Genomic DNA, 27,811 nt, shown 5'->3' on the forward strand with positions numbered 1-27,811 from the left:
GTTTACTGCATACTTATTTTTAAAAAAATACTATATGCAACTGTATATTATGCAATTCTGTAGCAAGAAAAAAAAAAAGACAAGGTCATGGGTTCGATTCCCAGGGAGTGATCTGATCTACCTTGAATGCAATGCAAGTCGCTTTGGAGAAAAGCATCTACAAAATGCATAAATGCAAATGTAATGCAAACAGTATCCCAGCTAACAAGGAACATTCTGGCAAGGTTATCTCAAAGTTATGAATAAATGTTATTCCAGTAATATTAATAGAGCATTTGTTCAGAGTTATCTGGTCATTACTAATATTCTCTAAACATTAGCACAACAATGTTATTTATACATCATTCATGGAATGAAACATTTAGTAGTAGATTGCTTTAATGTTTTTTTTTTTTTTTTTTTCATTTAGAAAGCATTCAGAAATAATGTTTTCATAATTTAAAGAAACATTAGGAAAACGTTCTTAGAATATATATTTTTTTGAGTTGGGGAGTTGTCTGGTCTTTAATAATATTATTAAAAACATAGTTGTAAAAATGTTATTTATACATTATTCATGAAACGTTTTATGTCTGAAACTTTTAGTTGGATGTTCATCTAACATTTTTTTTTTTTTTTTTAAATGTTACTACTTGTTTCAAAACATTCAGAGAACATTCAAAAATAGCATTCACATAATGTTTGCATGTTTAACATTCATTCGTATAACCAAGATAAAAAGTTTTTAAAACATTTAAAAGTGAGAACATTCAGAAATAACATTTTCATAACTTAATAAAATGTCATAACTTAATTCTTATAACATTAACATTCTTATAACATATTTGTGTTAGCTGGGGAGTTACCCGGTGTTTAATAATATTCTCAAAACATTATTTGTACATAATTAATGGAAATGTTTGCAAAATTCTAAATTAATTTTAAATTAATGTCTTAATTCTTAATCTCTTTCAAAAATAAAATAAACAAACAGAACATCCATAAGTTATGTTTTCATAACTCATTTCATAACTCATTGAAAACATTAGCCAATTATTCTTAGAACAAATATTCTTTTTGTCAGCTGCCCTTACGAAAAAGAAGTTTATTCAAGTGTGCTATTAGTATACTTATTTTAAACTAAAAATCGGAAAGTATACTTTTAGTTTACTTTTTATGTACTTCTCAGAAATGGGGCTTTATGTACTTCTAAGATATATACTTATAATGACAATTAAGTATACTTGACTTATACTTACAAAAGTCAGTCAAAATATACTTGGGTAACTTTACTTAAGTATACTTAATAAAATAAAAATTAAATATAAAACAAATAGGTTAAATTTTGTCAGCTGCTATCATACCACATTGTTGCGACACGATCTCATTATGTTGCATGTTACAAATTACAGTTGATAAAAATTAAAGGTCAAGTCAAGAGGATTCAGTATTGCATTGATTGTATACTGGACAGTTCACATACTACTGCTGAAATAGTACTAGTAGTACAATATTTTGAACACAGCCCACGTTTTTGGTTCATCAGACAGAAACTCTTAAATTCTTTGTTTTTGTTCTGTACGTGTAAGAATGTGCGAGTTTTTCAAATGACTATTTAAGTCGTACCAGGTGAAGAAATATGATTGTGGGGAAAGCAGTTTTGAAAACACTCCATGTCTCTTTAACACTCAGTGACAATTGCCCCAAATTATCCATTTATTTTTGCACAGGCCTGGTGACAGTACGTGTTTTCAGATATGGAACTCACAGCTGCGTCCAATTAATAACAACTTCATGTGCAACGCTGCAGCAGGCCACTGCCGAGGGAGGGGGTTCGGTTCGAGTAAATTTAGTTTCAGAACAAGAGGAACGTTCAAACCAGAGAAAGAGAGAGAGAGGGAGGAGGGAAGGAGAAAAAGCGCACATCTGTTGAAATCCAAATTGTGGAACCTTGAATTCTTCTTTTTTTCAGTCATTGTGGTGTTTTACTACCACGAGTCCGAGTCCAACATCTGGGCCTGTTGTTTTTTTACGAAACATTTCCCACAGATCTTTCTGTTTTGTTTGTCAATTCACGGACGTTTAGCGCATGAATCCATAAGACATGAAAGCAAGAGCGTTGTATGTGGTCTCGCGCTCTCCGCCTGACGCAGCTGCGTCTGTTCGATATCCATCTAAAATCAATATCTGTTGATGATTACGGCCAGCACTATTTATTCTTCTTGGGCTGGGATGTGGCCTTTGGTCAGCAGATGTTCGGCTGTGATTTGCATTCCTGTTTTCTTCCCATTTACCAGCAGATGTGCAGATGTTCAGAAGTATAAAAGTTGCGTTTGTGGGTCTGGATGCGTTCGGAATAGCACGCTTCCATACTAGCCTTACTATTTGCATACTTAAGCCACACTTAACCGTGGGATGTCGTGCCAAACATTTGATGAGAAGTTGTTTATGCATTCTGAAATGCTAAAACAATGGCTCTAGTTTTAAAAAAAGAAGACAAGTATTGTTGATGAACAACACCTGGTTACTCTGCTAGGACACCTGTGTGAACTTGAGGAGAACTGACTTTATGGATCCACTAAAAATCACCAAAACACCAGCTGAATCCGAGCAGAAATGATAAAGAAAAACTTCTATTTGCCAAGATGTGCAGTATAAACCCACAGACTGCATACCACAATGCAATGCACTTGACTGGCTTGGTTTTAAAACAGAAGCAATATCAACCAATCTCATTCTTGCCTCATTATTTAAAACATTAAAATACAAAATTGGTCAATAAAAATAAATTAATTTCTGAGATGATATCAGAACACTGTCATGGTATGGTGTGTGAGATCAGGCAGGACAACGAAGAAGAAAACCAACAGTCCACAGGGGTGTTGCCCCCCTCCTGAAAGGAACATCATCACGCTGTGGAGACAGAGGGAGGGACGGAAAGGGACTTAGGAGGAGGACAAAGGAGTGGAAGTGGGATGATGACAAGGGATAAGAGATTGTTCAGGAGGTGGCCGAATGATCAGAAGGAGGACGACAGGAGGGAACCAGAGCAGATGGAGGAGCCAGACGAGACCCAGGCCACAGCCATGATAGCAGCCCACGATGGAGCCGACGGAGGGAAGAGGTCCAATATCGGTCAAAAGTGCAGTATGGAGTACCTCAAGGCTCAGTAGTAGGGCCGTTACTCTTCATGCTTTACACGTTACCCTTGGGAGATATCATTAGGAAACACTGTGTTAGCTTTCACTGTTATGCTGATGATACTCAGCTCTATATTTCTTCGCGGCCCGGCGAAACATACCAATTTGAAAAACTAAATATTTTTGTTTAAAGTGCTATATAAATAAAGGTGACTTGACTTGACTTGAAAGGAAGGCACTAGGGTGGAGGAAGGGCTGGCAACTCCAGGGGGCCGACAGACAGACAGAGAAGCGATGAGCCAGGGCGACGGGGAGGATCCGGAGGGCCAAGGCGGAGCAGACGGCGCTGGCGAACCGTGGCAGAGTGGAAGGCCACGGTGGACCCGGAGCGACAGTGGACTGAGGTGGAGCAGGAGGGAAGGAGGAGCCTGACAGAGCCTGAGGGACGGTGGGATGAGGCGGAGCCGGAGCCGGAGCCGGAGCCGGAGCCGGAGCCGGAGGAGTGGAGTCCCGAAGTGGCGGATGGTCAACGACTGACCAAGGCAGAGCCGGAGGGACGATGGAGCCCGGTGGAGCTGGTGGGCTGACGGGCCATGGTAGAGATGAGGGAGCTAGGAGCCATGGTGGAGCCGCTGGGTCGAAGGGCTGAGGCGGTGTCAGGGTGGGTTCTGGCTCTCCATCTCCGGTGGGCTCTGGCTTAGGCTCCGTGCAGCAGGGTGATGGTTTGCTGGGATCTGGGTCTGGAGTGGGGCTGGTGAGATGCTCTTCGGCGGGTCCGATGGTCAAAGGTGAGTTGTTGCTCATCAGCACCCACTCCACAAAGGTGGCGAGGTCCACCTCTGGACAGCTGCGCTCTGCACTCCTCATTGAGGCTTGCCAGGAAGAATCTGCAGAGGCTGCTGTCCAGGTTGCTGGAATGATTTGCGATCTCTACAAAGATCGCCATATATATATATATATATATATATAATATATATATATATATAGATATATATATTATTTTTTTTTTTTTTTTTTTTTGAAAATATATTTTATGTTGACATTTTCTCATGGGTTTAAATACAGTGTAGGAAGGGCAAAATATATTTTTAAATGCTTTAAAAATATTCATTTTTAAAATATATTTTGAGACATCTAAAAAAATCTATACAAAAAATCTATATAAAAATGATCAATTTGTTTTTTGCTGTATGGGTTATACTGTGCAGTAAGTAATCTCATTTTCATTCTGGATGAAACCAATCTGTCTGTGAGTTTGGCAGATCTGCTCTGTCTGTCTTTTGCTGAGAATCTGCCCGTAATGCCCAAAGTTCAGAAAAGATTGAATTTATTAAACAATTATGTTGATGCACTGCTTTAATTAGCTGAAATATTTTATAGGGATTACTCACAATGGCAGTCATACTCAAAAAAAAAGAGTTTTAAAGAAAGGCATTAAAGTGTCTCATAAAGAAATGCTTCACAAAGACCCCGACTGAAACACAACAACCAGAACACAAAAAACACAAACAAAACATATGAACTCAACATCATTAATAAAAAAAACATTCTTGACAAAAAAAACAATCTCGACAAAATTTGAAGGTAGAGAACTTGAAGTCATGAATATTGTTTTTATGGTCCCGACCAATTAAACATGGCATAAAAACCATAACAAAAACAGAGCTACAGACATTCAACAAAAATATAACATAATAAAAAAATGTGAGTGTGTTCTAGGTGATCCTGATCCTTGTGTGCTGTGGGTGGTTACCAAGGAATTGCTAAGGTATTCAGCCTGTTACTATGCAGTTGCTAGGGAGTTCTGAGAGGCTAACACTGCATGCTTGTTCATGCAAAACATGACAAGGTGTTATATGTGGTTGGCATGGAGCTGCTAGGGTTCTATGGGTGATTGCCAGGGTGTTACTATGGTATTCAGAATGTTGCTACCCAGTTGCTAGGGAGTTCTAAGAGGCTAACAACACATGCCTGTTCATGCAAAATATGACAAGGTGTCATGGTGGTTGCCAATGCATTTCTATGCGGTTGCTAGGGTACTATGTTGCTCACCAGCACCCACTCCACAAAGGTGGCGAGGTCCACCTCTGGACAGCTGCGCTCTGCACTCCTCCTTGAGGCTTGCCAGGAAGACTCTGCAGAGGCTGCTGTCCGGGTTGCTGGAATGATTTGCGATCTCTACAAAGATCGCCATATATATATTAATCTATATATATATAATATTATATATAATATATATATATATATATATTTTTTTTTTTTTTTTTTGAAAATATATTTTATGTTGACATTTTCTCTCATGGGTTTAAATACAGTGTAGGAAGGGCAAAATATATTTTTAAAATGCTTTAAAATATTCATTTTAAAAATATATTTTTGAGACATCTTCTCATTTTCAATACAAAAAATCTATATAAAAATGATCAATTTGTTTTTTGCTGTATGGGTTATACTGTGCAGTAAGTAATCTCATTTTCATTCTGGATGAAGCCAATCTGTCTGTGAGTTTGGCAGATCTGCTCTGTCTGTCTTTTGCTGAGAATCTGCCCGTAATGCCCAAAGTTCAGAAAAGATTGAATTTATTAAACAATTATGTTGATGCACTGCTTTAATTAGCTGAAATATTTTATAGGGCTTACTCACAATGGCAGTCATACTCAAAAAAAGAGTTTTAAAGAAAGGCATTAAAGTGTCTCATAAAGAAATGCTTTACTGTGATCCCTCTGAAAGTCTGGGACTGGAACACAACAAGCACATTTAAATCATATGAACTTCACAGCTGGACTCAGCATGATTGATATAAGAAACATTCTTGGCGACAAAAAGAAATAGAATTTGAAGTCATGAATATTGTTTTGATTTATGGTCCCGACCAATTAAACATGGCATAAAAACCATAACAAAAACAGAGCTACAGTCCTGCAACATATGATATCATATGAAAATGTGAGTGTGTTCTAGGTGATCCTGATCCTTGTGTGCTGTGGGTGGTTACCAAGGAATTGCTAAGGTATTCAGCCTGTTACTATGCAGTTGCTAGGGAGTTCTGAGAGGCTAACACTGCATGCTTGGTCATGCAAAACATGACAAGGTGCTATATGTGGTTGGCATGGAGCTGCTAGGGTTCTATGGGTGATTGCCAGGGTGTTGCTATGGTATTCACAAAGTTGCTACCCAGTTGCTAGGGAGTTCTAAGAGGCTAACAACACATGCCTGTTCATGCAAAATATGACAAGGTGTCATGGTGGTTGCCAATGCATTTCTATGCGGTTGCTAGGGTACTATGTGTGGTTGCCAAGGTGTTGCTATGGTATTCAGTAGGTTGCTATGCAGTTGCGAGGGAATTCTTAGAGGCTAACAAAACATGCTTGTTCATTAATAATATGACAAGGTGTTATGGGTGGTTGCCATGGTGTTGCTATGCAGTTGCTAGGGTACCATGGGTGGTTGCTAAGGTGCTGCTAAGGAATTCAGCATGATGCTCTGCAGTTGCTAGGGAGTTCTGAGAGGCTAAGAAAGCATTATTGTTCATACAAAACATGACAAGGTGTTATGGGTGGTTGCCATGGCATGTTGCTATGTGGTTGCTAGGGTACTATGGGTGGTTGCCAAGGTGTTGCTATGGTATTCAGCATGTTGCTATTCGGTTGCTAAGGAGTTCTGAGAGGCTGACAACACATGATTGTTCATCCAAAAATGACAAGGTGTTTTGCCATGGGATTGCTTTGCGGTTGCAAAGGTGTTGCTATGGTATTCAACATGTTGCTATGCAGTTGCTACAGTAGATAGTAATGTATTCTTGTTCCTACAAAACATGACAAAGTGGTATAGGTGGTTGCCATAGGGTTGCTTTGTGCTTGCTAGGCCACTGTGGGCGGTTGCCAGGTTGTTTCTATACAGTTGCTTAGGTATCAAAAGTGTTTTTAATATGTTGCTATGAGGTTGCAAGGGAGTTCTGAGAGGCTACCAATGCATGCTATGCTATGTGGTTGTTAGGGTACTGTGAACGGATTCCAAGGTGTTGCTAAGGTTTTTCAGAATTATTTTTTTTTACCATGTTGTTATGTGGTTGTGATCTGCTACAATAACAACAAGTTATGGGTGGTTGCCATGGTGTTGCTGTTAGAGTACTGTGGGTGTTTGCCAAAATGTTTCTATGTGCTTTGACAGGTGTTTGGAGTGATTTGTAGCATGTTGCGTGTTGTCAAGTAAACAGAGTTGTGCACCCTTAAGTCTCTTTAATATCCTCTAGTCTCTTGATACAGCTCTTGTCCCTCCTTCAATAAAAGTCTATGGGATTTATAAAAACAAACCATTAAAGTCAATTGCTTAGAAAATTAATGGCACAATTCTTTGCACTAATCCTAAATATGAGTAATAGCAATTGTGATGCTTGACTTAGCAAACATTATAAATCAAAATGCATAGACAAACACACACACACAGCTCATTTATCTCGCTGGTTGTTTAAAAGGCTTCTCCCACACTTAATTGATATGACACACTAATCTGGCATTTGTTTTGTGGTTTTGCCCTATGAGGAAGTATATTCACTTAACAAGCTATTATATGTGATGTGATGTGACAGTGGTTTGGATGAGTGTCAACAGGACATGATGCGGGGCAGATAAAGCTGATGCATACGGTGTGATGGTTTGTTATGACCTACAGTATAGACTACTATACACTACACAACTTTCATATGGAGTTCATATGGAAGGCAGACGGGGCTAAAATCTTTAAACAGAATGCATGAAATTTGTCTGCGATAACATGACAACATGAGCAGTGACCAATGAAATTGCTATATTTTAGACTTTATTTGCATATGGGATGCGATGGTACATATACTTATATAAACATTGGACATCTTGTTTATTCATGATGGATGTCATGACACGTTCCAGTTTTGGCCTCGTTGGCTTTCCATAGTCCATTACCTGAGTTGGACTTTGGCAGACGTGCTGTTGCCCTGAAGGAAAACACACACGCAACATGTATCTGCAACAACAAACAAATTTGGGTGGGACCATTTGCTAGGAAAAACTGAGACGTGTGTGGACATTGGCTCTCAGGCAATATTGCACATAAACAAACCCAGAGGAAGAGAGAATCAGCCATAGTACACAAATAAACGTAAACTGCACAGCTGGGCGTCTTTGGCTTCGCACTAGAATGAGAGGTACAAAAATATTTAGACAGGCAGGGTTTGATTTCAAGAATGAAATGAAAAGTAGCCATGACTATAAAATGTTAAACATTTGAGTTTTTTGTTTCTTGGCACTCTGAAATTGAGATTTATTTCACAGAGCCATCTCCATCATGCTATGTTCATAAATTGGAAATTATTCGAGAAATAAAACCCTAGAGAAAAATGTGATGGCTCAGAGGTGAAATAAGATATTCAATGGGGAAAAAAGTAGGGTGGGATGTGATTTTAGCCATCAGGAATTGATTGGGAGGTGAAAATGTTGATGAGATCAGCTAAAAAAAGATTACAAAAAGAAACAATATTTTTCTCTGGAATAATGTGCACTTATGAATAATTGAACGGAAACATGTACTGTATTAAGAAATTAAACAGTGTCTATTCTACTTTTATACATGGTCTGCAATGGAAGAAATAATATTCAAAAAGAAATAATACTAATACTAGTACTAATAATAACAATAATATCTGAAAAATCATTTTATTCTATTTATATGGCTGTATTTATGACTTTTTTATATTTCTTTACACACACACACACTTGCATGCATGCACACACACACACACACACACACACACACACACACACACACACACACCTTATGAGTATTATTAAGAATGTAAATACAGTCTAAATTCATGTTGATATATATAATCAAACTTTGTCTGCACTGAAAGAAAAACTATTAAAAATAAATAATGAACAAAATAGTAATAAAACAAAATTATACAAATACTATATATATATATGTGTGTGTGTGTGTGTGTGTGTGTGTGTGTGTGTGTGTGTGTGTGTGTGTGTCAAAAGAGTCCAAGATATAATTAATCATCAGAGATAAGGGGCAGAAGACTTCAGCAAAATCTCCATTTAGTATACATATATATTTATACATTATTTTGCATCTGTCAGGCTAAATGTTCAAATTCAGTCTTATTATCACAAAGCACAATACTCAAAATAAGGTCATTCACTCCGAATAGAGTCGTATGCTGGGTTCACAAGACTCTGTCCTTCACCCTGTGCAGTGTGAGTGAGTCAAAACAGGTGAAGGTGAGTGTGTGTGTGTGTGTGTGTGTGTGTGTGTGTGTGTGTGTGTGTGTGTGTGTGTGTGTGTGTGTGTGTGTGGATGGAAGAAGACCTCTTTATGCACCGGCCATTAAACCGTGTGAGAAATGACAGCAGACGTGCACCTGCAGCCCTTCAAAGTGCCACATCCTTACATCAACAGCATGACTGCTCTGTGTTACATAAAGCTCTACATTTACAATGCAGGTGTCGAGCTCTGTCCGATTACACAGACCTGGATCTGCTGCCAAACAAACAAAATCCTCTGCCAGCCCTTCTGAGGAACCACTCAGCCCATTTTACACAATATTCCCCAACACAGCGTCGCTCCAACACTGCCTCTGAAGTCTATAATGTGACTGTGGATGAAAAACTTAAACTAAATTTAAATATAACCCAGTTATTTTCAGCCATCATCCTTCTGATGATGTTATGTTCTTCAGTGTTGTTATTATTGATAAAAACTAAATCTATTAAAAACACTTTCATTGATTGACCCTTTACACATTTCCAGGGTTCTCAGAAGAAGTTATCATAGTTGGGTAAACTTAAATAGCGGTGTACAGAAACTACAACAAATAATTTTTGCATTCCCATTAAATACTTAGTAATTTATAAGTACTATAGCAAAATGTAGTGTCATATATGTACATTCTGTTCATTAATGCATATATATATAAACTACGAATACAAAAAAAAAAAAAAAAAACGTTGCTAGTTTTATGACGATAATTGCGGAAACAATCGGTGTGTGAAAATCCATTAAAATAAAACTATGGGGAAAAATTTCTGAAAACCTAATTAAAAATGAAAAAAAAAAAAAAAAAAAAACCTTAGGAACTGAAACAGAAACTGTATATGCACAGACACCTCTAACATATTAATATATATACATATTGAAATACTTTAAAGGAATAGTACACTCAAAAATGTATTTTAAATAAATAAATAATTTACAATTTCCACAGCGCACAAAAGGAGATTTTATTTCTCCTTTTTAATTAATTTATTTTTACTTTATTTTAAAACAAATATGATTACAAAAGCAGGCAACAAAATTACTAAAACCTAAACAATGCCAAAATATGAATAAATACAACAATACATAGCCATCAAATTGAAGGAAAAATATATAATTTAATTTGTACTGTGTTGAAATTCTATAAAAAGATTTTAAAGGGATAGTTCACAACAAAATTACAAATTTCATCAATAACTCATTTTTCACAGTCCACAAAAGGGGATTCATTTTCCATGAAAAGAAAGTGAATATGGAGCGCAGTTGAACTGCAAAATAAACATCATAAGATGCATCACAAGTTGTAGGAACTCTTTTCTGGTGTTTTTAAGAGTTTAATTGCATGCATCCTCACTCATCTGCATGGAAAAGAGCAGCGCGATCGTTCTCCATTTGTGCTCCACAGAAGAAAGAATAACAAACAGGTTCACAACAACACGAGGCTAAGTGAACGCAGAAGAGAAAGCCACATCACACGCATTCAGCCTGGAGTATCGCGACGCGTTACGCCAACAAAGGTCAGGAGAACACACATGGGAGCCAAAACACACAGAGCGGGTGATGTAAACTAGAGGAACAGCGGTGTACCCCAAAGGATTCGCCTCTTCAACTGCTACCGGTTTCCATTTCCATTTAACAAATTCCTTAATAATGAATCCCACATGCGCTAATAAATGACTTTGAGAATTGCTCACTGGCTCGAGCAGCTGGATCCGCTGGAATGCTCGTGTGGTTTACTAACAGTTCACCATCTTTGGCGTAACGCACATGTGACATCTATTACTGTGCAGCTCAGACTCTTTTATTGTGTCTTTGGAGTGTATATTGGCGAAAGCCAGGCAAACGACTGGAGGAGCCAAACCTCACCGGACTGGATTGTGTGCATGCAAAATTCAGTGCACAGTGCAGAGCGGTGGTTTAGTGCATCTCCATGCAATTGTTCTGGTTATTCTATTTCGTCTTTCATTTGGAAGTATTACTGCATGCATTTTGGCCAATTGCACTTGAGTGTTGATCTACTGAGTTTGGTTGTCACTTGTATGTCATTGGCTATCATTGATTGCAATGCTGTTCTCATTGGCTGCTTTATGTTTTAAAGCAAAGTATGTTTGACTTCCTGTTTGAAAACAATGCTTGATGGAGGTCAACTGACTGAAACATTCCTTTAAAATATGATTTGCAAGCTTAAAGGCTAGAAAAGACAAAATATAGTGTTATAAATGTACAAACCGGATTCCAAAAAAGTTGGGACACTGTACAAATTGTGAATAAAAACAGAATGCAATGATGTGGAAGTTTCAATTTTCAATATTTTATTCAGAATACAACATAGATGACATATCAAATGTTTAAACTGATAAAATGTATAATTTTTAAGGGAAAAAATAAGTTGATTTTAAATTTCATAGCATCAAACACATCTCAAAAAAAGTTGGGGACAAGGACAGTGTTTACCACCGTGTGGCATCCCCTCTTCTTTTTATAACAGTCTGCAAACGTCTGGGGACTGAGGAGACAAGTTGCTCAAGTTTAGGAATAGGAATGTTGTCCCATTCTTGTCTAATACAGGCTTCTAGTTGCCCAACTGTCTTATGTTCTTCTTTGTCGCATCTTCCTCTTTATGATGCGCCAAATGTTTTCTGTGGGTGAAAGATCTGGACTGCAGACTGGCCATTTCAGTACCCGGATCCTCCTCCTAAGCAGCCATGATGTTGTAATTGATGCAGTATGTGGTCTGCCACTGTCATGTTGAAAAATGCAAGGTCTTCCCTGAAAGAGACGACATCTGGATGGGAGCATATGTTGTTCCTAGAACTTGGATATACCCTTCAGCATTGATGGTGCCTTTCCAGATGTGTAAGCTGCCCATGCCACCACACACTCATGCAACCCCATACCATCAGAGATGCAGGCTTCTGAACTGAGCGCTGATAACAACTGAGTTGTCCTTGTTCTCTTTAGTCCGGATGACCTGGCGTCCCAGTTTTCCATAAAGAACTTCACACATTTTGATTCATCTGACCACAGAACAGTTTTCCACTTTGCCACAGTCCATTTTAAATGAGCCCTTGGTCCAGAGAAAAACACCTGCGCTTCTGGATCATGTTTAGATATGGCTTATTTTATTGACCTATAGAGTTTTTAGCCAGCAACGGCGAATGGCACGGCATGGATTGTGTTCACCGACAATGTTTTCTGGAAGTATTTCTGAGCCCATGTTGTGATTTTCCATCACAGTAGCATTCCTGTATGTGATGCAGTGCCGTCTAAGGGCCACAGAAGATCACGGGCCATCCCAGTACTGGTGGTTTTCCGACCCTTGACCCTTACGCCACAGAGATTGTTCCAGATCTCTGAATCTTTGGATGATATTTGCACTGCGTATGATGATTGATAATTTCATTTTTTCTCTGAGAAACCCCTTCTGATATTGCTCCACTATTTTTTTCGCCGCAGCATTGGGGGAATTGGTGATCCTCTGCCCATCTGACTTCTGAGAGACACTGCCACTCTGAGAGGCTCTTTTTATACCCAATCATTGTTGCCAATTGACCTAATAAGTTGAAAATTGTTCCTCCAAGCGTTCCTTATAGTACATTTAACTTTTCCGGCCTCTTATTGCTACCTGTCCCAACTTTTTGGAATGTGTAGCTCTCATGAAAGCCAAAATGAGCCAATATTGTTCATGACATTTCAAAATGTCTCACTTTCCAACATTTGATATGTTATCTATATTCTATTGTGAATACAAATATAAGTTTATGAGATTGGAGGTAAATTATTCCATTCCTTTTTACTCACAATTTGTACGGTGTCGCAACATTTTTGAAAGAAAATATAATCATTGTAGTCTGTGCAAAATTTAAAAAAAAAAAAGAAACATTACAAGAAATAATTTATTATTTTTGTTTAATTTAGTTACTTCAAATAGAAATTATTTTATTTTATTTCAGTTAGCTGCCAAGGCAACATTTCTTATTTTTGTTTAGTTTAGTTGCTCCATCTAATATTTTTAAGTTGATGTAGTAAAATTCCTAAAATAATACAAAAGCAAATTAAAAATAAATTGAAACATTAAAATCTAATAAAATATTTGAAAACATGCCCGATGAAGGTCTCATGACAAAAAAATTTGCATTAAAATTTAATTTGCAAGCGTAAAGGTAAGAATGTGTTATAAATGTACATTGATTGTTTTAAAAATGAAAATATAAAAACAGTGCTAGATTTGCCATGTTAATAACTATAGAAATGCATCATTGCAATCATGTGCAATGATTAAAACTTGTCAAAAATACAGTAAAAACAGTAATATTGCAAAATATTATTACCGTTTTAATAAGTGTTTTCTATGTGAATATATTGTAAAGTGTAATTTATTCCATGAATCAAAGTTGTATTTTCAGCATCATTACTCCAGTCTTCAGTGTCACATGATCTTCAGAAATCAGTATAATATGCTGCAATACTCCTCAATAAACATCAATAATTATTACATATTATTACAGAAAACAGTTGTGCATGATACATTTGAATTTTTCAGGATTCTTTGATGAATAGAAAGTTTAAAAAGAACAGCATTTATTTGGAATAAAAATCTTTTGTAACATTATAAATGTCTTTACTGTAAAAAATAACTTAAAAAATAATTAATAAAAGTAACTTATAAAAGTAATAATTTCTTTTAAAAACAAAATATTTCTTAACGGTAGTGTAGGATGTAAGTTGCATGTGTCTCTTTTCACTCACTCACAGATGAACAGGAAGTTGCGTCAAGAGACAACGCTCCAGCCCATCACGTCACAGCCGCGTTGACTTCACATCTTCCCCATCTTCAAGCAAGCTTTGTTTGCTCAAAGCTGAGGATTCAGATGAAAAGAGACATTATCGACTCCATTTTACGATTAGCGATGGCATTTTACACACAAAGACAGTCCTGTTGTCTAACAGTGGTTTTCCTGTTGGAGGAGCTTTACACGCTTCCAAAGACGCATTTCATGGAACAGTTAACAAGGTCAAAGCATCCCATCAACGAACACCATACTAAACACAACAGCTCAGCATCCCCATTCACACACATTCACAGAAATCAACACGAGAGCTCACAAACACTTCACTTTCTCGTGTTTCTCCTCTCCTGGAAGTACTTCCATGTGTCCAAATACAAAGCAAAAGTCATGGAAGCTGTAGGAGAATCACTCTTTGCTTTCATACTGAAAAACGTGGAGCCATTAGGGAGGCAAACAAGAGCTTCTCGAGTATCTTATGGTTTGTTTGTCTAAGGTTTTAATACTATTGCATGGATATGCCGGTCTGCCTTGAAAAATAAGCAACCCTGTAATTGGTTTCGAGTTCGCCTGAAGTAAAACTACTGAGAAACTAAGAAAAATACTGCATTCAAATAAGCAGATAACATTAAGAGGTAACAATTTTATAGGAATGTAACATAGACAAACAAAAAAAAAAGCATGAAAAAAATTAAAAGAAATTATACAGTAAAACATCATGATAGCATTTAAATCATTTTTTTTTAAAGTTATAACTAAAACAGATTATTATAGTATCTTTTACAAGAAAACACTATTTCAGTCTTTCTATTTGGAAATTCCATGTTTAATTCAATGTGCTACTTGCTATTTATTTGTAATTATTTGACAAATTTACTAGCCAAATTTATGAGTGAAAATTCACTCTGATATATATATATATATATAATATATATCTTATATATATATTACTATTGTCATAAAAATATATTTCATTAAATAACTATAAAATTGTAGTACAGAAAATTACATAAAAATATATTTCATTAAATAACTATAAAATTGTAGTACAGTATATATATATATATAGATATATATATATATACTATAAAATATATATATATATAGTATTATATGATATATATAATTCTATATATATATTTATAACATTAAAATATGTTTGATATAACATTACAAAAATAGTAAGGATCTGTCTATATTATGTAATATGTAAAAGTTACCATTTAAAAAAAATAAACAAAAGTAATTATGCAAATAAGTGTTGTAATTGTTCAGTTCATTATATTTGTGATTATACTAGTTTTTTAAATGCTGTTATTACCCTACTTTTCCTTTCCTTTCTTTTTCCCACCAAATTTGCATCCCGTTGGCGAAGCACAGGAACAGATGAACACAAAGCAGAGAAAGACGGGGGCCGGGGGGACAGTATCGGGGACTCTGATGTAGAGAAGTTCAAGTGTGAAAGGCCCCGCACCTGGACCGGCCACATAAAGAGCCACATTCATTCAGTGATGCCAACACAAATGTCAGCGAACACAAAAGCCTATCGTTTCAATCAGAGCGCCGTCTCATGTACATCATACAGAGCTTTCTTCACATATAGCATGACGTTACTGAGTGGAGACAGATCCCAAAGAGCTGCAATCGATTCACTCAAAACTGAAGCAGATCCGACAAAAAAAAAAAAAAAAAGAAGAAAAAAAAGTTTAATTGAGTGGACGCAGATGCTGCCAGATCACGAAAACTGTCTAACACACAAAAGACATTCCAGAAAAAAAACAGCTATAACAAGATTGTGGTTCATTAAAACAAAAAAAAGAAGAAGAAGAAGAAGAAAAAGAGAAAAGCATGACTTTGGAATCAACACTATGAAGCTTTAAGGTAGTCTAGGCTGGCCATTAAGTCTGATTTGGTGGTTTTAGAGGGATTTTGGGCATTCGTGTGCTTAATTGTGATGAAAATAATTGATATAATGTCACATTAATGAAACAGGTGTTGGCATATTGTATGTTAACATTGCATTTGATTTTATTTAATCATATTGTCAAAATTAATTTATTCAAATGGTTTAGAATACATCTGTTCATTGCGTAAACAATTACATTTATTTAGTTTAAAAGTATGAACATGGTTACAAAATGGCTAACTGTGGAACAAACAATATTCAATTTAAAATGTAAGCGATTGAAACAAACTGGATTTACTGATGATAAATATGAAAACATGGTTATTGTGTATTTAAAGGGCACTTAGATTAAGTTTATTAGTTTATGTTGAAATGTTGTCCTAAAGATTTCTGGAAAGCATATCAGACGATAATTTATCAAAGTAATATAAAAACAGTCAGCGTTTAATGTAAATCTTGCTCGTGTGTTTGTTGATACTACGTTAGCAAAACTTCAAATCCATGTCATGGCTCACAAGCAGCTCCATCGGTTTAGTTAATGGTTGACATCTGCGAGTGCCGTGTTGTTGTCTTAAAGCATTAGAACATCATATGTCACACACGTTAGCTGGCCTCCTTCCGCTTCACGGCTGAGCGCCGGCGTTAGGTGTCTGTAACATGTCTTGATGTGGGTTTCTTGTCCAGTCAAAGCGACGTGTCTGTCTTTGATGCGAGAGCGCAGTAATTAGTGCGCGTCGCGGGATAAGCCACTTCCGGAGGCCTTTGAGATTTATTAGTCACTGGGCCGCTCTCAGCTTTGAGTTGACTTGTTAAATCAATTTCCTCTTAGTCTTCTATTGTGGTCCTGCTCATCAAATCACATTAGACTGTGTTACAGTTGACAGATCTGTGAATGAAGACTTTAGGAGGGAGGTGTGAATTATCCACACGAGGGGAAGTTTAGGCACTGAATGTGGTTTATCACGGTGTTTCCTATAGAAGTGTATGAGCTTCCGTCCCCCGTAAGAATACTAATAAACCTGGAGAGAGAAATCCACTAGCATTCACACTCTTCTCAATTAAAACTGCTTGACTGACACGTTTTTGGGTGCCAATTACTAAAGCCAACATTGTCATGTGAATAATCACTCTAGAGATGTAAGAAAATGAAGTCAATATTACATTATATTATATTATATTATATTATATTATATTATATTATATTCTATTATATGACACTTTTTAATTTACAAAAATTGTATATATATATATATATATATACATTCGTTTTATATATATCTATATATATATATATTATATAGATATTATATATATATATCTATTATAATATATTACTATATAAAAGTTACAATTTTACAAAAAAACAAATGAAATAAAAAAAATATATATTATAAGAGTTAATAATTAAACATAGGAATCTCATATGGTTCTGTGAAAATTTTTAACATATATGTTAACTTTATATATCAATAGTATGTACATACTGTACATACAACACACACACACACACACACACATACACACACACACACACACACACACACATACTGTATATAAATATTTTTTTCATAAAGCCAAATTAACAAATGTTATTAAAAAATATTCTATTACAATATTTTATTTAGAAAATAAAAAATATATAAGTGTCTCTTTTACAAACTTGTACTTACTATGCATTTAAATCAAATAAATAAAATAAAATAAAAATAAAATAATATAATATTATTAAAAAAATTATTATTAAACATTAATACAAAACATAATACTATTTAATCATATAAAAAATACATAATAGTATTCAATCATATTAAACAACTTGTTTTTAATGGTCAATCAAGATTGTGTTTTTTTTTTCTTTTTTTTTTGCTGGGGGTCAGCAAAATGTTGTAGTTACAAAATCTTACAAAATCTTGCCAAATCTTTCTAGACAAATCCTGACCACCTGGCCCTATTGTAAATACATACTAAGCATTATAATACTAAGTGTTAATTAACATTTTCCCTATCATTAAAGTGAAAATAATAATAATCTGCCAGATTCAGATTGTTTTTATGTCTTTTCCAGAAAGCTTATTGTGTTTGTTAAAAAAAAAAATTATAATAATTAATTGATAATTATTAAATAAAATAATTTACTGTGAAATATATATATATATTTTTATTTTCCAGTACAGCTATTCGCTAGAGGTGAATATCTGTGCATAAAATGCTGATTTATCCATATACAATATGTTCTCAAGTCAACGTAAACTTCTTCAACAGACTCTGAAACAATAGAAAGCAGGAGAAACAGAAGCACAAAGCAGGTATCAGGCAAACACTGAGCGTTCATTCAGACTCTCCAGACAAACAGGCCTTGTCGGTCTAAATCTCCGCAGTCAGTGTGCAGCTCGCACTGCCAAAGCATAAATGAGTCCAAACGTGCACCTGCAGATCCAAACATCCAGCAATTACAGCAACATTTCGTCTAAAAGCCCGGAGAAAAACCCACTCAGAGTGGCCTTTCAAAGCCTTTAACCTTTAGCAGTGAACATAAACTAATTACATTCCTCATGCGGCGGAAGCCTCGGCACGGCCGCGAATGGGAATCGCCATTGACGACTTAATTAGCGTTTGCCGATGTGGAGCGTGTAATTCTGCCGGACTTGTTCTCGTCAATGGCCTCTCATTATCTCAGTTCTCAGCTAAAGCGCCCCGCTGAAAACGCCACTTGCTCGGATGGAGGGACATTCATATTCCTGAAAATGTCAGCTGGGAGCCCCTTCCTCCGGCCGTCACAATGAGGCCCATTGTCGAGCGGCACTTAGCCATCATTTCATCCCGTCAAAACAGCTTCTGTTTTAGCAGCGACGTGTTAATGGGCCCGCAGCTGGGTGTGAGAGTGTCCCGAGCCACACACATCAGATGGAGGTCAGAGGTTAACGCTGACTCTCGGATTCGGGTGGCTGGGATTTGCGCAAACTTTCCACTGAAACGGAAACTGGGGAGGGAAAAGCAACGGGGCTGATAATGTGATATAATTAGTCAGACAGTTTCTGGGTCAGAATCGTCGCCGGCCAACACCGAGTCGGAGAATGGGCGCCGATGAGCCACCTGGACCTCGACGGGGGTCACCGGGGCCCTGCAGGTGGACCGTGTGAGTTGATGCCCTGCCAAGGCCTTCATTAAGGATTGCTGGGAAAATATGTGAGATTTTGGGCTATTTTGCTTCCTCTTCAAACTAGTGGAGAGAAAATATCCTTATTAAGTGCTTATTTTCTTACACTTTATCTATTTAAGTCTGTAGATTTCAGTTAGAATAAATATTTTTTAAAGGTAGTTTTCTCATAAAACCTTTAAAATTTAATTTAATTTAATTTAATTTAATTTAATTTAATTTAATTTAATTTAATTTAATTTAATTTAATTTAATTTAATAATTAATTAAAACAGAAAAAAACAGTAGCACTTACAAATATATTAAAATATTATATTATATATTATAATATTTTTAAATAATAATTATTTTATAATTATTTTTTGTCTGTAGATTTACAACACTTTAAAAAAAACACTTACATACACCAAACTTAAATCTTTTATATTAAAATGTTTATTATATTATATTATATTATATTATATTATATTATATTATATTATATTATATTATATTATATTATATTATATTATATTATATTATATTATATTGATTTATTTTCTGGCTGTCTGAGTGGGAAAAAAAAATGAGTGCAAAATCCCCTTTGTAAAAACCTTTGTCTCTAGTACATCAACAAAATGAAATAAGAAATTTGAACCAGTCTTTATACAATCTTCAGATTTACATTCTGGAAACTTAAGCCAATGAATGCATGTTTAATTAAAAAGAAATATGCTTATTTGCATTTGTAAAACAAAACAATTACCTTAGTGTACTGTGATTAATCAACTGACATTTATCAGTTAAAATTTCTATCCGGTTCACCTGTGGTGTCTTGTCTTGAATGCACAATATAACCTCGGGATATCTTTTGAGGTCTTGTATCCATTTGTAGGGATACAAACCCTCTGAGAGAAGATTTTGTCAATAACAACACAAAACTCTCCTGTGCAGCATTAAGCAGGTATGAACGCATGCCAGTTATGTGTTAACCCCTATAATTTCAGAGCGATTAAACTGGGTTTGTGTTTAGACTTGTCCTGCTCTTTGAACTCTACTCATCTACGCTCTAAACCCGCCGGCTTTGATCTGAGAAATACGGTTTTGGGGAGTGGAGAAATTAATGATATAAATGTCAGCATGTGTTTGGATCTGTAACGTGCGAGAATGAAAAATAGATGGCAATTCGTCAGGCTAAAACATAATGGCATCGAAGGAAATTCCCACTTCCAAATGATTAAAATCCCTTGAATTTGTGAACGCGTGTGATCGTCTAATCATTTTCAGAAAGGCAATGAACTTGAGGCCTAAAGCGGTTTACAATCAGTCAAAACAATTTGGACTCCCTGTTAACAAAAGGTTGTTACTCAAGTCAGCAATCTTGGAAAAGCATTGTAAATAAATAAGAACAAATATTGTTAATCACATTAACTGATTGCGAGATCAGAAAACAAACATAAAAACATGCATACATGAAGTAACCTGAGGAATATTTGGAGATTTGAGGATGCAAGACTCTTTTGACCAAGCATGAAGGTGATGCATTTAGCAGAGGCAAATAAGACTCGCATTTCCTTCACATCTGGTAAAAATAGGGTTTACATGGCTCTTTATGGACATTGGGTCTACAGGTTGGAAATGAATTCACTTAACATAGAATTCAACTCCAAAAACTTTGTGTAGTAACTAAATGAATTAAGCAAACATTAAGACATTTAGTCACAATAAAACTGTTAGCAATAAAAGATTTGTTGCTGGAATTTTCACATTATTTGTTTTTACAATCAAAACTCACAACTGTACCTTCATGCAAAACTGACCAATCCTCCACCTAAACACAGATACCACTCTTGACCACAACAGTAACCTTAAACACTACCACAACATAAACTCTTCTAAATACCAACATAATAAAATATTAATCTCATACAGGTCTCCTTCTTTTTATCCTATGCAACAAACAATTAAAGGGTCAGTGCACCCAAAAATTAAAATTAGGCTGTGTTTTACTCACCCCAGAGGCATTCTAGATGTATTTGATTTTCTTGTTTTAGACAGTCAGAGTTATATTTAAAATTGTCTTTGATCTTTCAAGCTGTTTCATGGCACTCAGCGGGCGTTGCAGTGCATCAGTCCAGAAGAAGTTACATAAAAAGCGCCCATCCATAAAAAATGTCTCACATGGCTCCAGGGGTGAACAAAGTCCTTGTGTGGCGAATCAATGTGTTTTTGTAAGAAAAATATCCATATTCAAAATTTAATAATCACTTTAATGTAGCTTGCACCAACAGTTGTACACAGAAACAGTTCCGGGAGCATGACGTATGGAGGTCAGCATTGCGCATGAGTCTCGTGAAAAGCAACATTTGTTAACAGGAGCAAAGGAAAAAAAGTTTCCTTCCTTTAGCAAAGGAAAACCAGTCTCCTCTCGGATTATACTGAAATCCTCTGACATTCTTCTTTACAAATCCTCATTTTGTACTTCTAATTAGTGACCGTTGTTTTGTTTTGATCTCTTCATTGCGCTTCCGCGTGCATCACTTCTGAGCGGCGCATGTGCAAAGCTGACCTCATACATCATCTGGCCGGAGCTGCTTCCTTGTACAACAGTGAGTGCAAGATAGATTAAAGTGATTATTACATTTTGAATATTTTTATTTTTTTTTTTTTACAAAAATTGCATCGATTCGCCACATGAGGCCTTTGTTCATCCCCCGGAGCTATGTGAGACACTTATTTTATGGATGGGCGCTTTTTAATTTAACTTCTTTTGGACTGATGCATGCAACACCTGCCGAGTGCCATGAAACAGCTTGAAAGATCAAAGACAATTTTTAATATTACTCCAACTAGATTTGTCTAAAAGAAGAAAATCATATACACCGAATGCCACGGGGGTGAGTAAAACACAGCCTAATTTTAATTTTTGGGTGAACTAACCCTTTAACTTCAGCATTCAATTGCAACATTTACTCTCTGGATCCGGTCCCATGCAAAGCATGCTGGGAAATCAAATCAGCAACGCAGTTTTGCCAGCCATGATTATTCATGTAGTTCCAACACAAATGCATTAAGTAACTCTTAAATAAATTGCACACAATGCAATTAATTTGTGAGAAAACGTTGCATCAGCTCATTTTAATTCATTTAATTGAGTAAAATCTTTTTGTGGTAGACCTGTATCTAACCTGAAACAGGACCTGGTGTTTATGTTCAAACCTGTTGCACAGACCGCAGGTCACGACCCTGGATCAATTTGTTTATTCACTTCTCATTATTGTTCGAGTTCAATGGACTGCTGTGGAGTGACATTAGAGTTCACTGTAACGAACATTGCATGAATATTTAAATGGCATTTATTAGCTCGACAGCACCAGGCACAATGATCGACTGGAAAAAAAGAAAGAAAATACAATCATGGTGTACAAAACACAAAAAATCCATAATCCTTTCTAATCCCCACAGTCATTGTCTTTTACAATGGTAAATGAGTGAATATGGCGAGAACAATGGTGTCATATCTTCAGACAGTGATGGCAGAGGTCAAGTGGATATGGTTACCGTCTGTCCTCTGGGACAGGAAATGAGATCTGTCATAGACCGGATGACTTTCAAAAACACAGTCCTGATACAAGGCCGTGGACAGCATTATCTTGGGGAAATTATACTGCCCTGATAAAGGACCGTTTATTACGTTCATCCAGTGAATGCGCTTTCGTTTGTATTCATGATCTGCTGAAACTTCTGAACTTATGAATATGCTTGTGTTGGAATCCAATTTGTTTTACATGCATATACAGGGTTTCTGCAGGTTTTATGAAGGTAAATTTAAGACCAAGCAAAGACAATTTATGGAATAAATGGAAGGGAAAACAATATGTCAGTATGCTCTCTAAACTGCAAAAATGTGGTTTTCTTACTCAGTGTATTTGTCATGTTTTCCAGTGCAAATGTCTGAGTCTAATATCATGATACAATGTGAAACAAAATGACAAAATTATTATTTTCTGTGAAATGTATCAAAATGAAGTAAATGAAATCAATGAATAAAACAAGAACAAATCTGCCAATTCGGAAAGTAAAATCAATTTAAATTAAAGTGCCAGTTTTCCTTCCCCACTGGCAGATATTTGTTTTTGTTTTTTAAGCATAAACTCATTTAATTGTATACATTTTCTCAGAAAACAAGACTTCAGCTATCTTCATTTTACATCTTAAGTAAAATGTATCGTGATTTAAGGATGTATAGATATCTGAATTGAAAAACAAGACAAAAACACTGAGGAAGATATTTAATTTTTTCAGTAATGCATGCCTAATGACTTTATGAATTAATGCCTTGAAAATATGATTTAAGACTTTCAGCTCCACTTTAAGACCTTTTAATGCCTTAATTTGCCATTTTAATTTGTATAAATGCAAATTAAGACCTGTAGAATCCCTGAGACTCTCAGATAGTAATGGTGAAAACACTTCAGCTTCTTGATTCTTTCGAAATGTTGATTATCATTAAACTGATTTGAGGAATTCAATCAAACAGAATGAAATGTTTTATGACACAAACCAGCTAACACCACAAAACAAGCAAATCTAACATGTAATCCATTGCTAAGACTTACTGGTGTTTGTGCTGCCTATTTCCCTCCAAAATGATGTCACTTCCTGGATGATGATGATGATGATGATGATGATGGCTTTAGTTAAAGTGATATGACAAACTTATGAAATGATCATCAATCAGAACAATATTCGCAAAATAAGTGCTATTTGAAACATTTAGTTTGGACAACAACAAAAACAGCAATATTTCTTTATATATATTATTTTTTTGTTGTAGAAGTTTATGGGACATGGGACATAAACAGTAAACATAAATCTACACACTGTAGATTTAATGCAGGATGTTCTGTATGTCCTGGCCAATGTTTGTCTACATTAAAATCAATCCATCTTTAAAATTGTTTTTGAAATGCAAACTTATGTAAATAATGGCATATTTATCCTCACTTATGATGCCATGAAGTATGCATTTACAATTTGCAGATTCAACTATGTCACTGGAAGCGGAAACTAAGGTGTGATATGCGTAAAGTTTTGCCTAATCTTTTGCAGATGCAAATAACGAACTGTTCCACTCTTCACCACAATGGAAACCCTCAAAACACCAACATAACAAAAACTCTTCTAAATCTCAACAAAACTCAATATTAAACAAACAAATGTCACAAAAACACACTTAATTTTAACATTGACTCTCTATGTCCAGGTACATGCAAAGCAAAGAAAAAAAGTTTATCTGTTGGCATTGATGGTTCCATGAAGAACTTTTATCTTTAGTGTAAAACAGGTTCTTTAGGTCATTCAAATGTTCTTCACACTAGAAAACATGGTTCTTTTTAAAACTGATCACTAAAAGGCTCCTTGGGGAAGCAAAAAAAAGTTCTTCTATTGCATCACCTTTATTTTCAAGACATGTATAAGTGTGATTTCAGTGAATTTTTTTGGTGCATTTGTATATAATTTATCCTTCATTCTTGAAATATAAATGGTACTCTTTCATAAACTAAATGCATATTAATTTAACTTCACTTATAGAGAAAACGTTTTTGCATCTGTCAGATTCCTCCCCCGCAGCATATACGTCTTAAATAAACAGTTTACATCATGGAAATGATTCTTTAGGGTCATTTTCTGCGGTGGCTCATCAAACAGGAAGGGCTTACGCCCAGCCAATAATTACCAGCTAAAAGTACTTCCTCGGAAAAGACATCAGCGGCGTTTGATATTTCCTTTTACAGGCAGCCGCGGGTGAGGCTCACAGCTCTGTTCCCGTCTCGTAGGCTGGTGGAGTGAGGCCTACACAAACAGATCTTATCACCACTGGCACGCAGGCTTTGATCAGGATGTTGCGGCCGCTATGGAACACATTTATACTAACCAGCGAGTTTCAGCCATTTTATTGGTCTGGATCTTAGAGTCGTCTCTATGACCAGGGCTGCTCTTCTGAAGGAAGTGTTGTAGAATGCTTGCGGTTACTTCAACCACAATAAAGACACTCAGGAAATATATGGAGTTATCTAAATGTGACACATGTAAAGTTTGCTCCCTAAAGCACAACACAATGAAAGATACAACTGCTTTTGTCTTCTGTATGAAGATGTCAGAATTTTGGTGCAAAGAACAAGCATAGCAAATTAATACAAATAGTCAAGGGTTTGTTCAAACTTCTGAGTATGAGCAAAAGCAAGTCAATCTCAACTTTGTCATGATACTGACCTCACAACCATGAGCCTATATTCTTTTCATGCAATATAAGGTGTTTTGGGTAAAAGCATCTGCCAAATGCATAAATGTAAATGCATTTAATATCTGCTAGCGCCCCCTGAGGCAATGCAGAGATTGCAGCATGCATTTGCATTGCATTATAAATTGCGATTATAAATGCATTCCGGAAAACAGCAACACATGAAATCATGTTTGCATAGCAGGAATGCATTTGTATAAAGAACATTGCAAGCCTCCAACTGCACTCAAAAGAGATTCAATAAAGCATAACTAAAAATATGCATATTTTTAACAGAATTTTTCTGTTGATTTTTAAAGGTTTTTAAAAAGTCGGAAACTCTATGCAAAGACTGAGATATGAGAATGGGAGAACTGACCGAAAACATTTTAATTTCTAAAACATGACTGGTCTTGATGCAAGAAACCTTAACAAACATTATAAGCTGAATTCAAGGGGAAAAAATTATTGTGAAAAAAAAGTCTAGAATAAGCCTATGGCTGCATATTCGCTGGTCATGTAGGCCCAGGGCGAGACGTCTCTCAGCGGGAGAGTTCTCCCTCTATGAAACATGGCATCTCATAATCCCGTTTCGCTCATGGAGAGCAGTAAATTAAACTGTGGGAGCAAGATGGGCGTTCATTCATTCAGCTTGTGTGGTAGAAGTTCTCTCTATAACTTTCTTTTTATCGCCCATCATGAACGGCCGAGTGTGACTGGCAGGTGTGATAAGTCAGCGTACCAGGGGCATGTGAAACAGAGAATATAGTGGACTAACAGGAAAGCAGCCAGCTGACAGCTTGACAATAGCGTCCAGCCCTGGAGGACACCAAACCTGCGCTGAGCCCAAACAATGGGAGCCAAAACCTCTCCCTTCAACCGGTGACAAGATACCGTAATGGGAAGGTAATCATCGAAGAAAAGCGCCATCAAATATTCAAAAGCTGCCGCGGCATGGGGTTGATTAAATATCGACTCCTCTGTTCCGCTGTCATGCTCGGCTTTGACTTCTCGCGCAGGTCCTGCCGTCTCAGCCTGTTGTCAAGCTCGAAGGCATGCAAGACTTTCCCACCTCCCGCTTTGGCCCCTAGAAGCTGTACTCGTCGAGAACCCATTTTTAATGGACTTATCTAGCGGCGGTCTTTCACGGTGGCTAGCTGCCTCTGAGAATCAATGTAGGGTTTCTGTTCTTCACGTCTGAACGGCATCATAAATACAACACATTCTATATGCAAGTAAATAGCTTTTTATAAGTAATTAGCTTATTAGGGAAATATACAGCTTAAAAGTTTTGTTGTTGATGTTGTTTACAAGTTATTTCTGTCTGAACAGTGTTCTAAATACAATAAGTTACATATGACAGGTTTTTTTTTTTTTTTTTTTCTCAAAAACGGACCATAGAAAAGACTAATGCTAATATCTGTTATAGCACCCCTTGTGACAACTCTGGAAATGCAATGCAATGTACAAAATAAATAAATAAATACAAATATTTTGCACTTAAAAATAACAATATCTTGCCAATTACATATTTTAGAGATGAGCATAACGAATAATAATAATAATAATAATAATAATAATAATAATAATAATAATAATAATAATAATTCAAAAAGATTTTTTTTATATATATAAGTTTGCTACTATTCAAATATAAGTTTCTCAGAAACAGCTACATATGTACTGTAAATAGTAAGTAAACACCTAACCTAGCAACCCACAAAATACAAAAGTATAGTTCAGCTATTTTTCTGCATAGTTACACACCTTTCAACACACAATCTTGGTTACTAACTACACAATCCCATAGTAATATGCTAAACTAAATATTTTCTGAGTGTGCAGAGCTCCGTCAGAGTCGAGAGCATTTCATACGGTGAGCAGTAACACACAGACGGCCCACAGTACCTTACATCCTTGATTAAACCCAACGTTTTTGGCTGCAAAGAAAAACCACAATGCAGGTGCCCACCACGCTTTATTAAGCTCAAATAGTTTCCAGACCTGCGGGCAATTTGTTATCTGAAAATAGTCCGTTCTGTAGTAATATCACAAATGTGTTACAGGTTGAAAAAACATCAAAAAGGTTCAAACTCCAGTTCATTTAGAATGACGCATTTATGATCAGTTAGGATAAGTTTTTACATGTGTTGCATGGTATTTTTCTTACCTGCAAACTTCACTGCCACGGAGCCAAAATGAGCTGCAAATTATGAAACTCTGAAGATATCTTTATTCAGGGGTTCCCACACTTCTTGACCTTTCAGGCCTTATTATTTTATATAT

General features: G+C 36.0%; 1 long non-coding RNA gene across 1 annotated transcript in view; it reads right to left on the reverse strand.

Moving 5' to 3' along the window:
* LOC122140270 overlaps nucleotides 1-23,903 on the reverse strand; it is a 33,043-nt gene extending 9,140 nt beyond the window's left edge. Inside the window, exons 1-2 of the long non-coding RNA XR_006156945.1 lie at nucleotides 23,862-23,903; nucleotides 14,167-14,272 (exon numbers count right to left, since the gene is read on the reverse strand). This is a non-coding gene — a long non-coding RNA (uncharacterized LOC122140270). The remainder of the gene's footprint in view (nucleotides 1-14,166; nucleotides 14,273-23,861) is intronic.
* Nucleotides 23,904-27,811: the final 3,908 nt, after the last annotated feature.

Source organism: Cyprinus carpio, chromosome B17 (genome assembly GCF_018340385.1).
Source record: "Cyprinus carpio isolate SPL01 chromosome B17, ASM1834038v1, whole genome shotgun sequence".
Taxonomy (NCBI): Eukaryota; Metazoa; Chordata; class Actinopteri; order Cypriniformes; family Cyprinidae; genus Cyprinus; species Cyprinus carpio.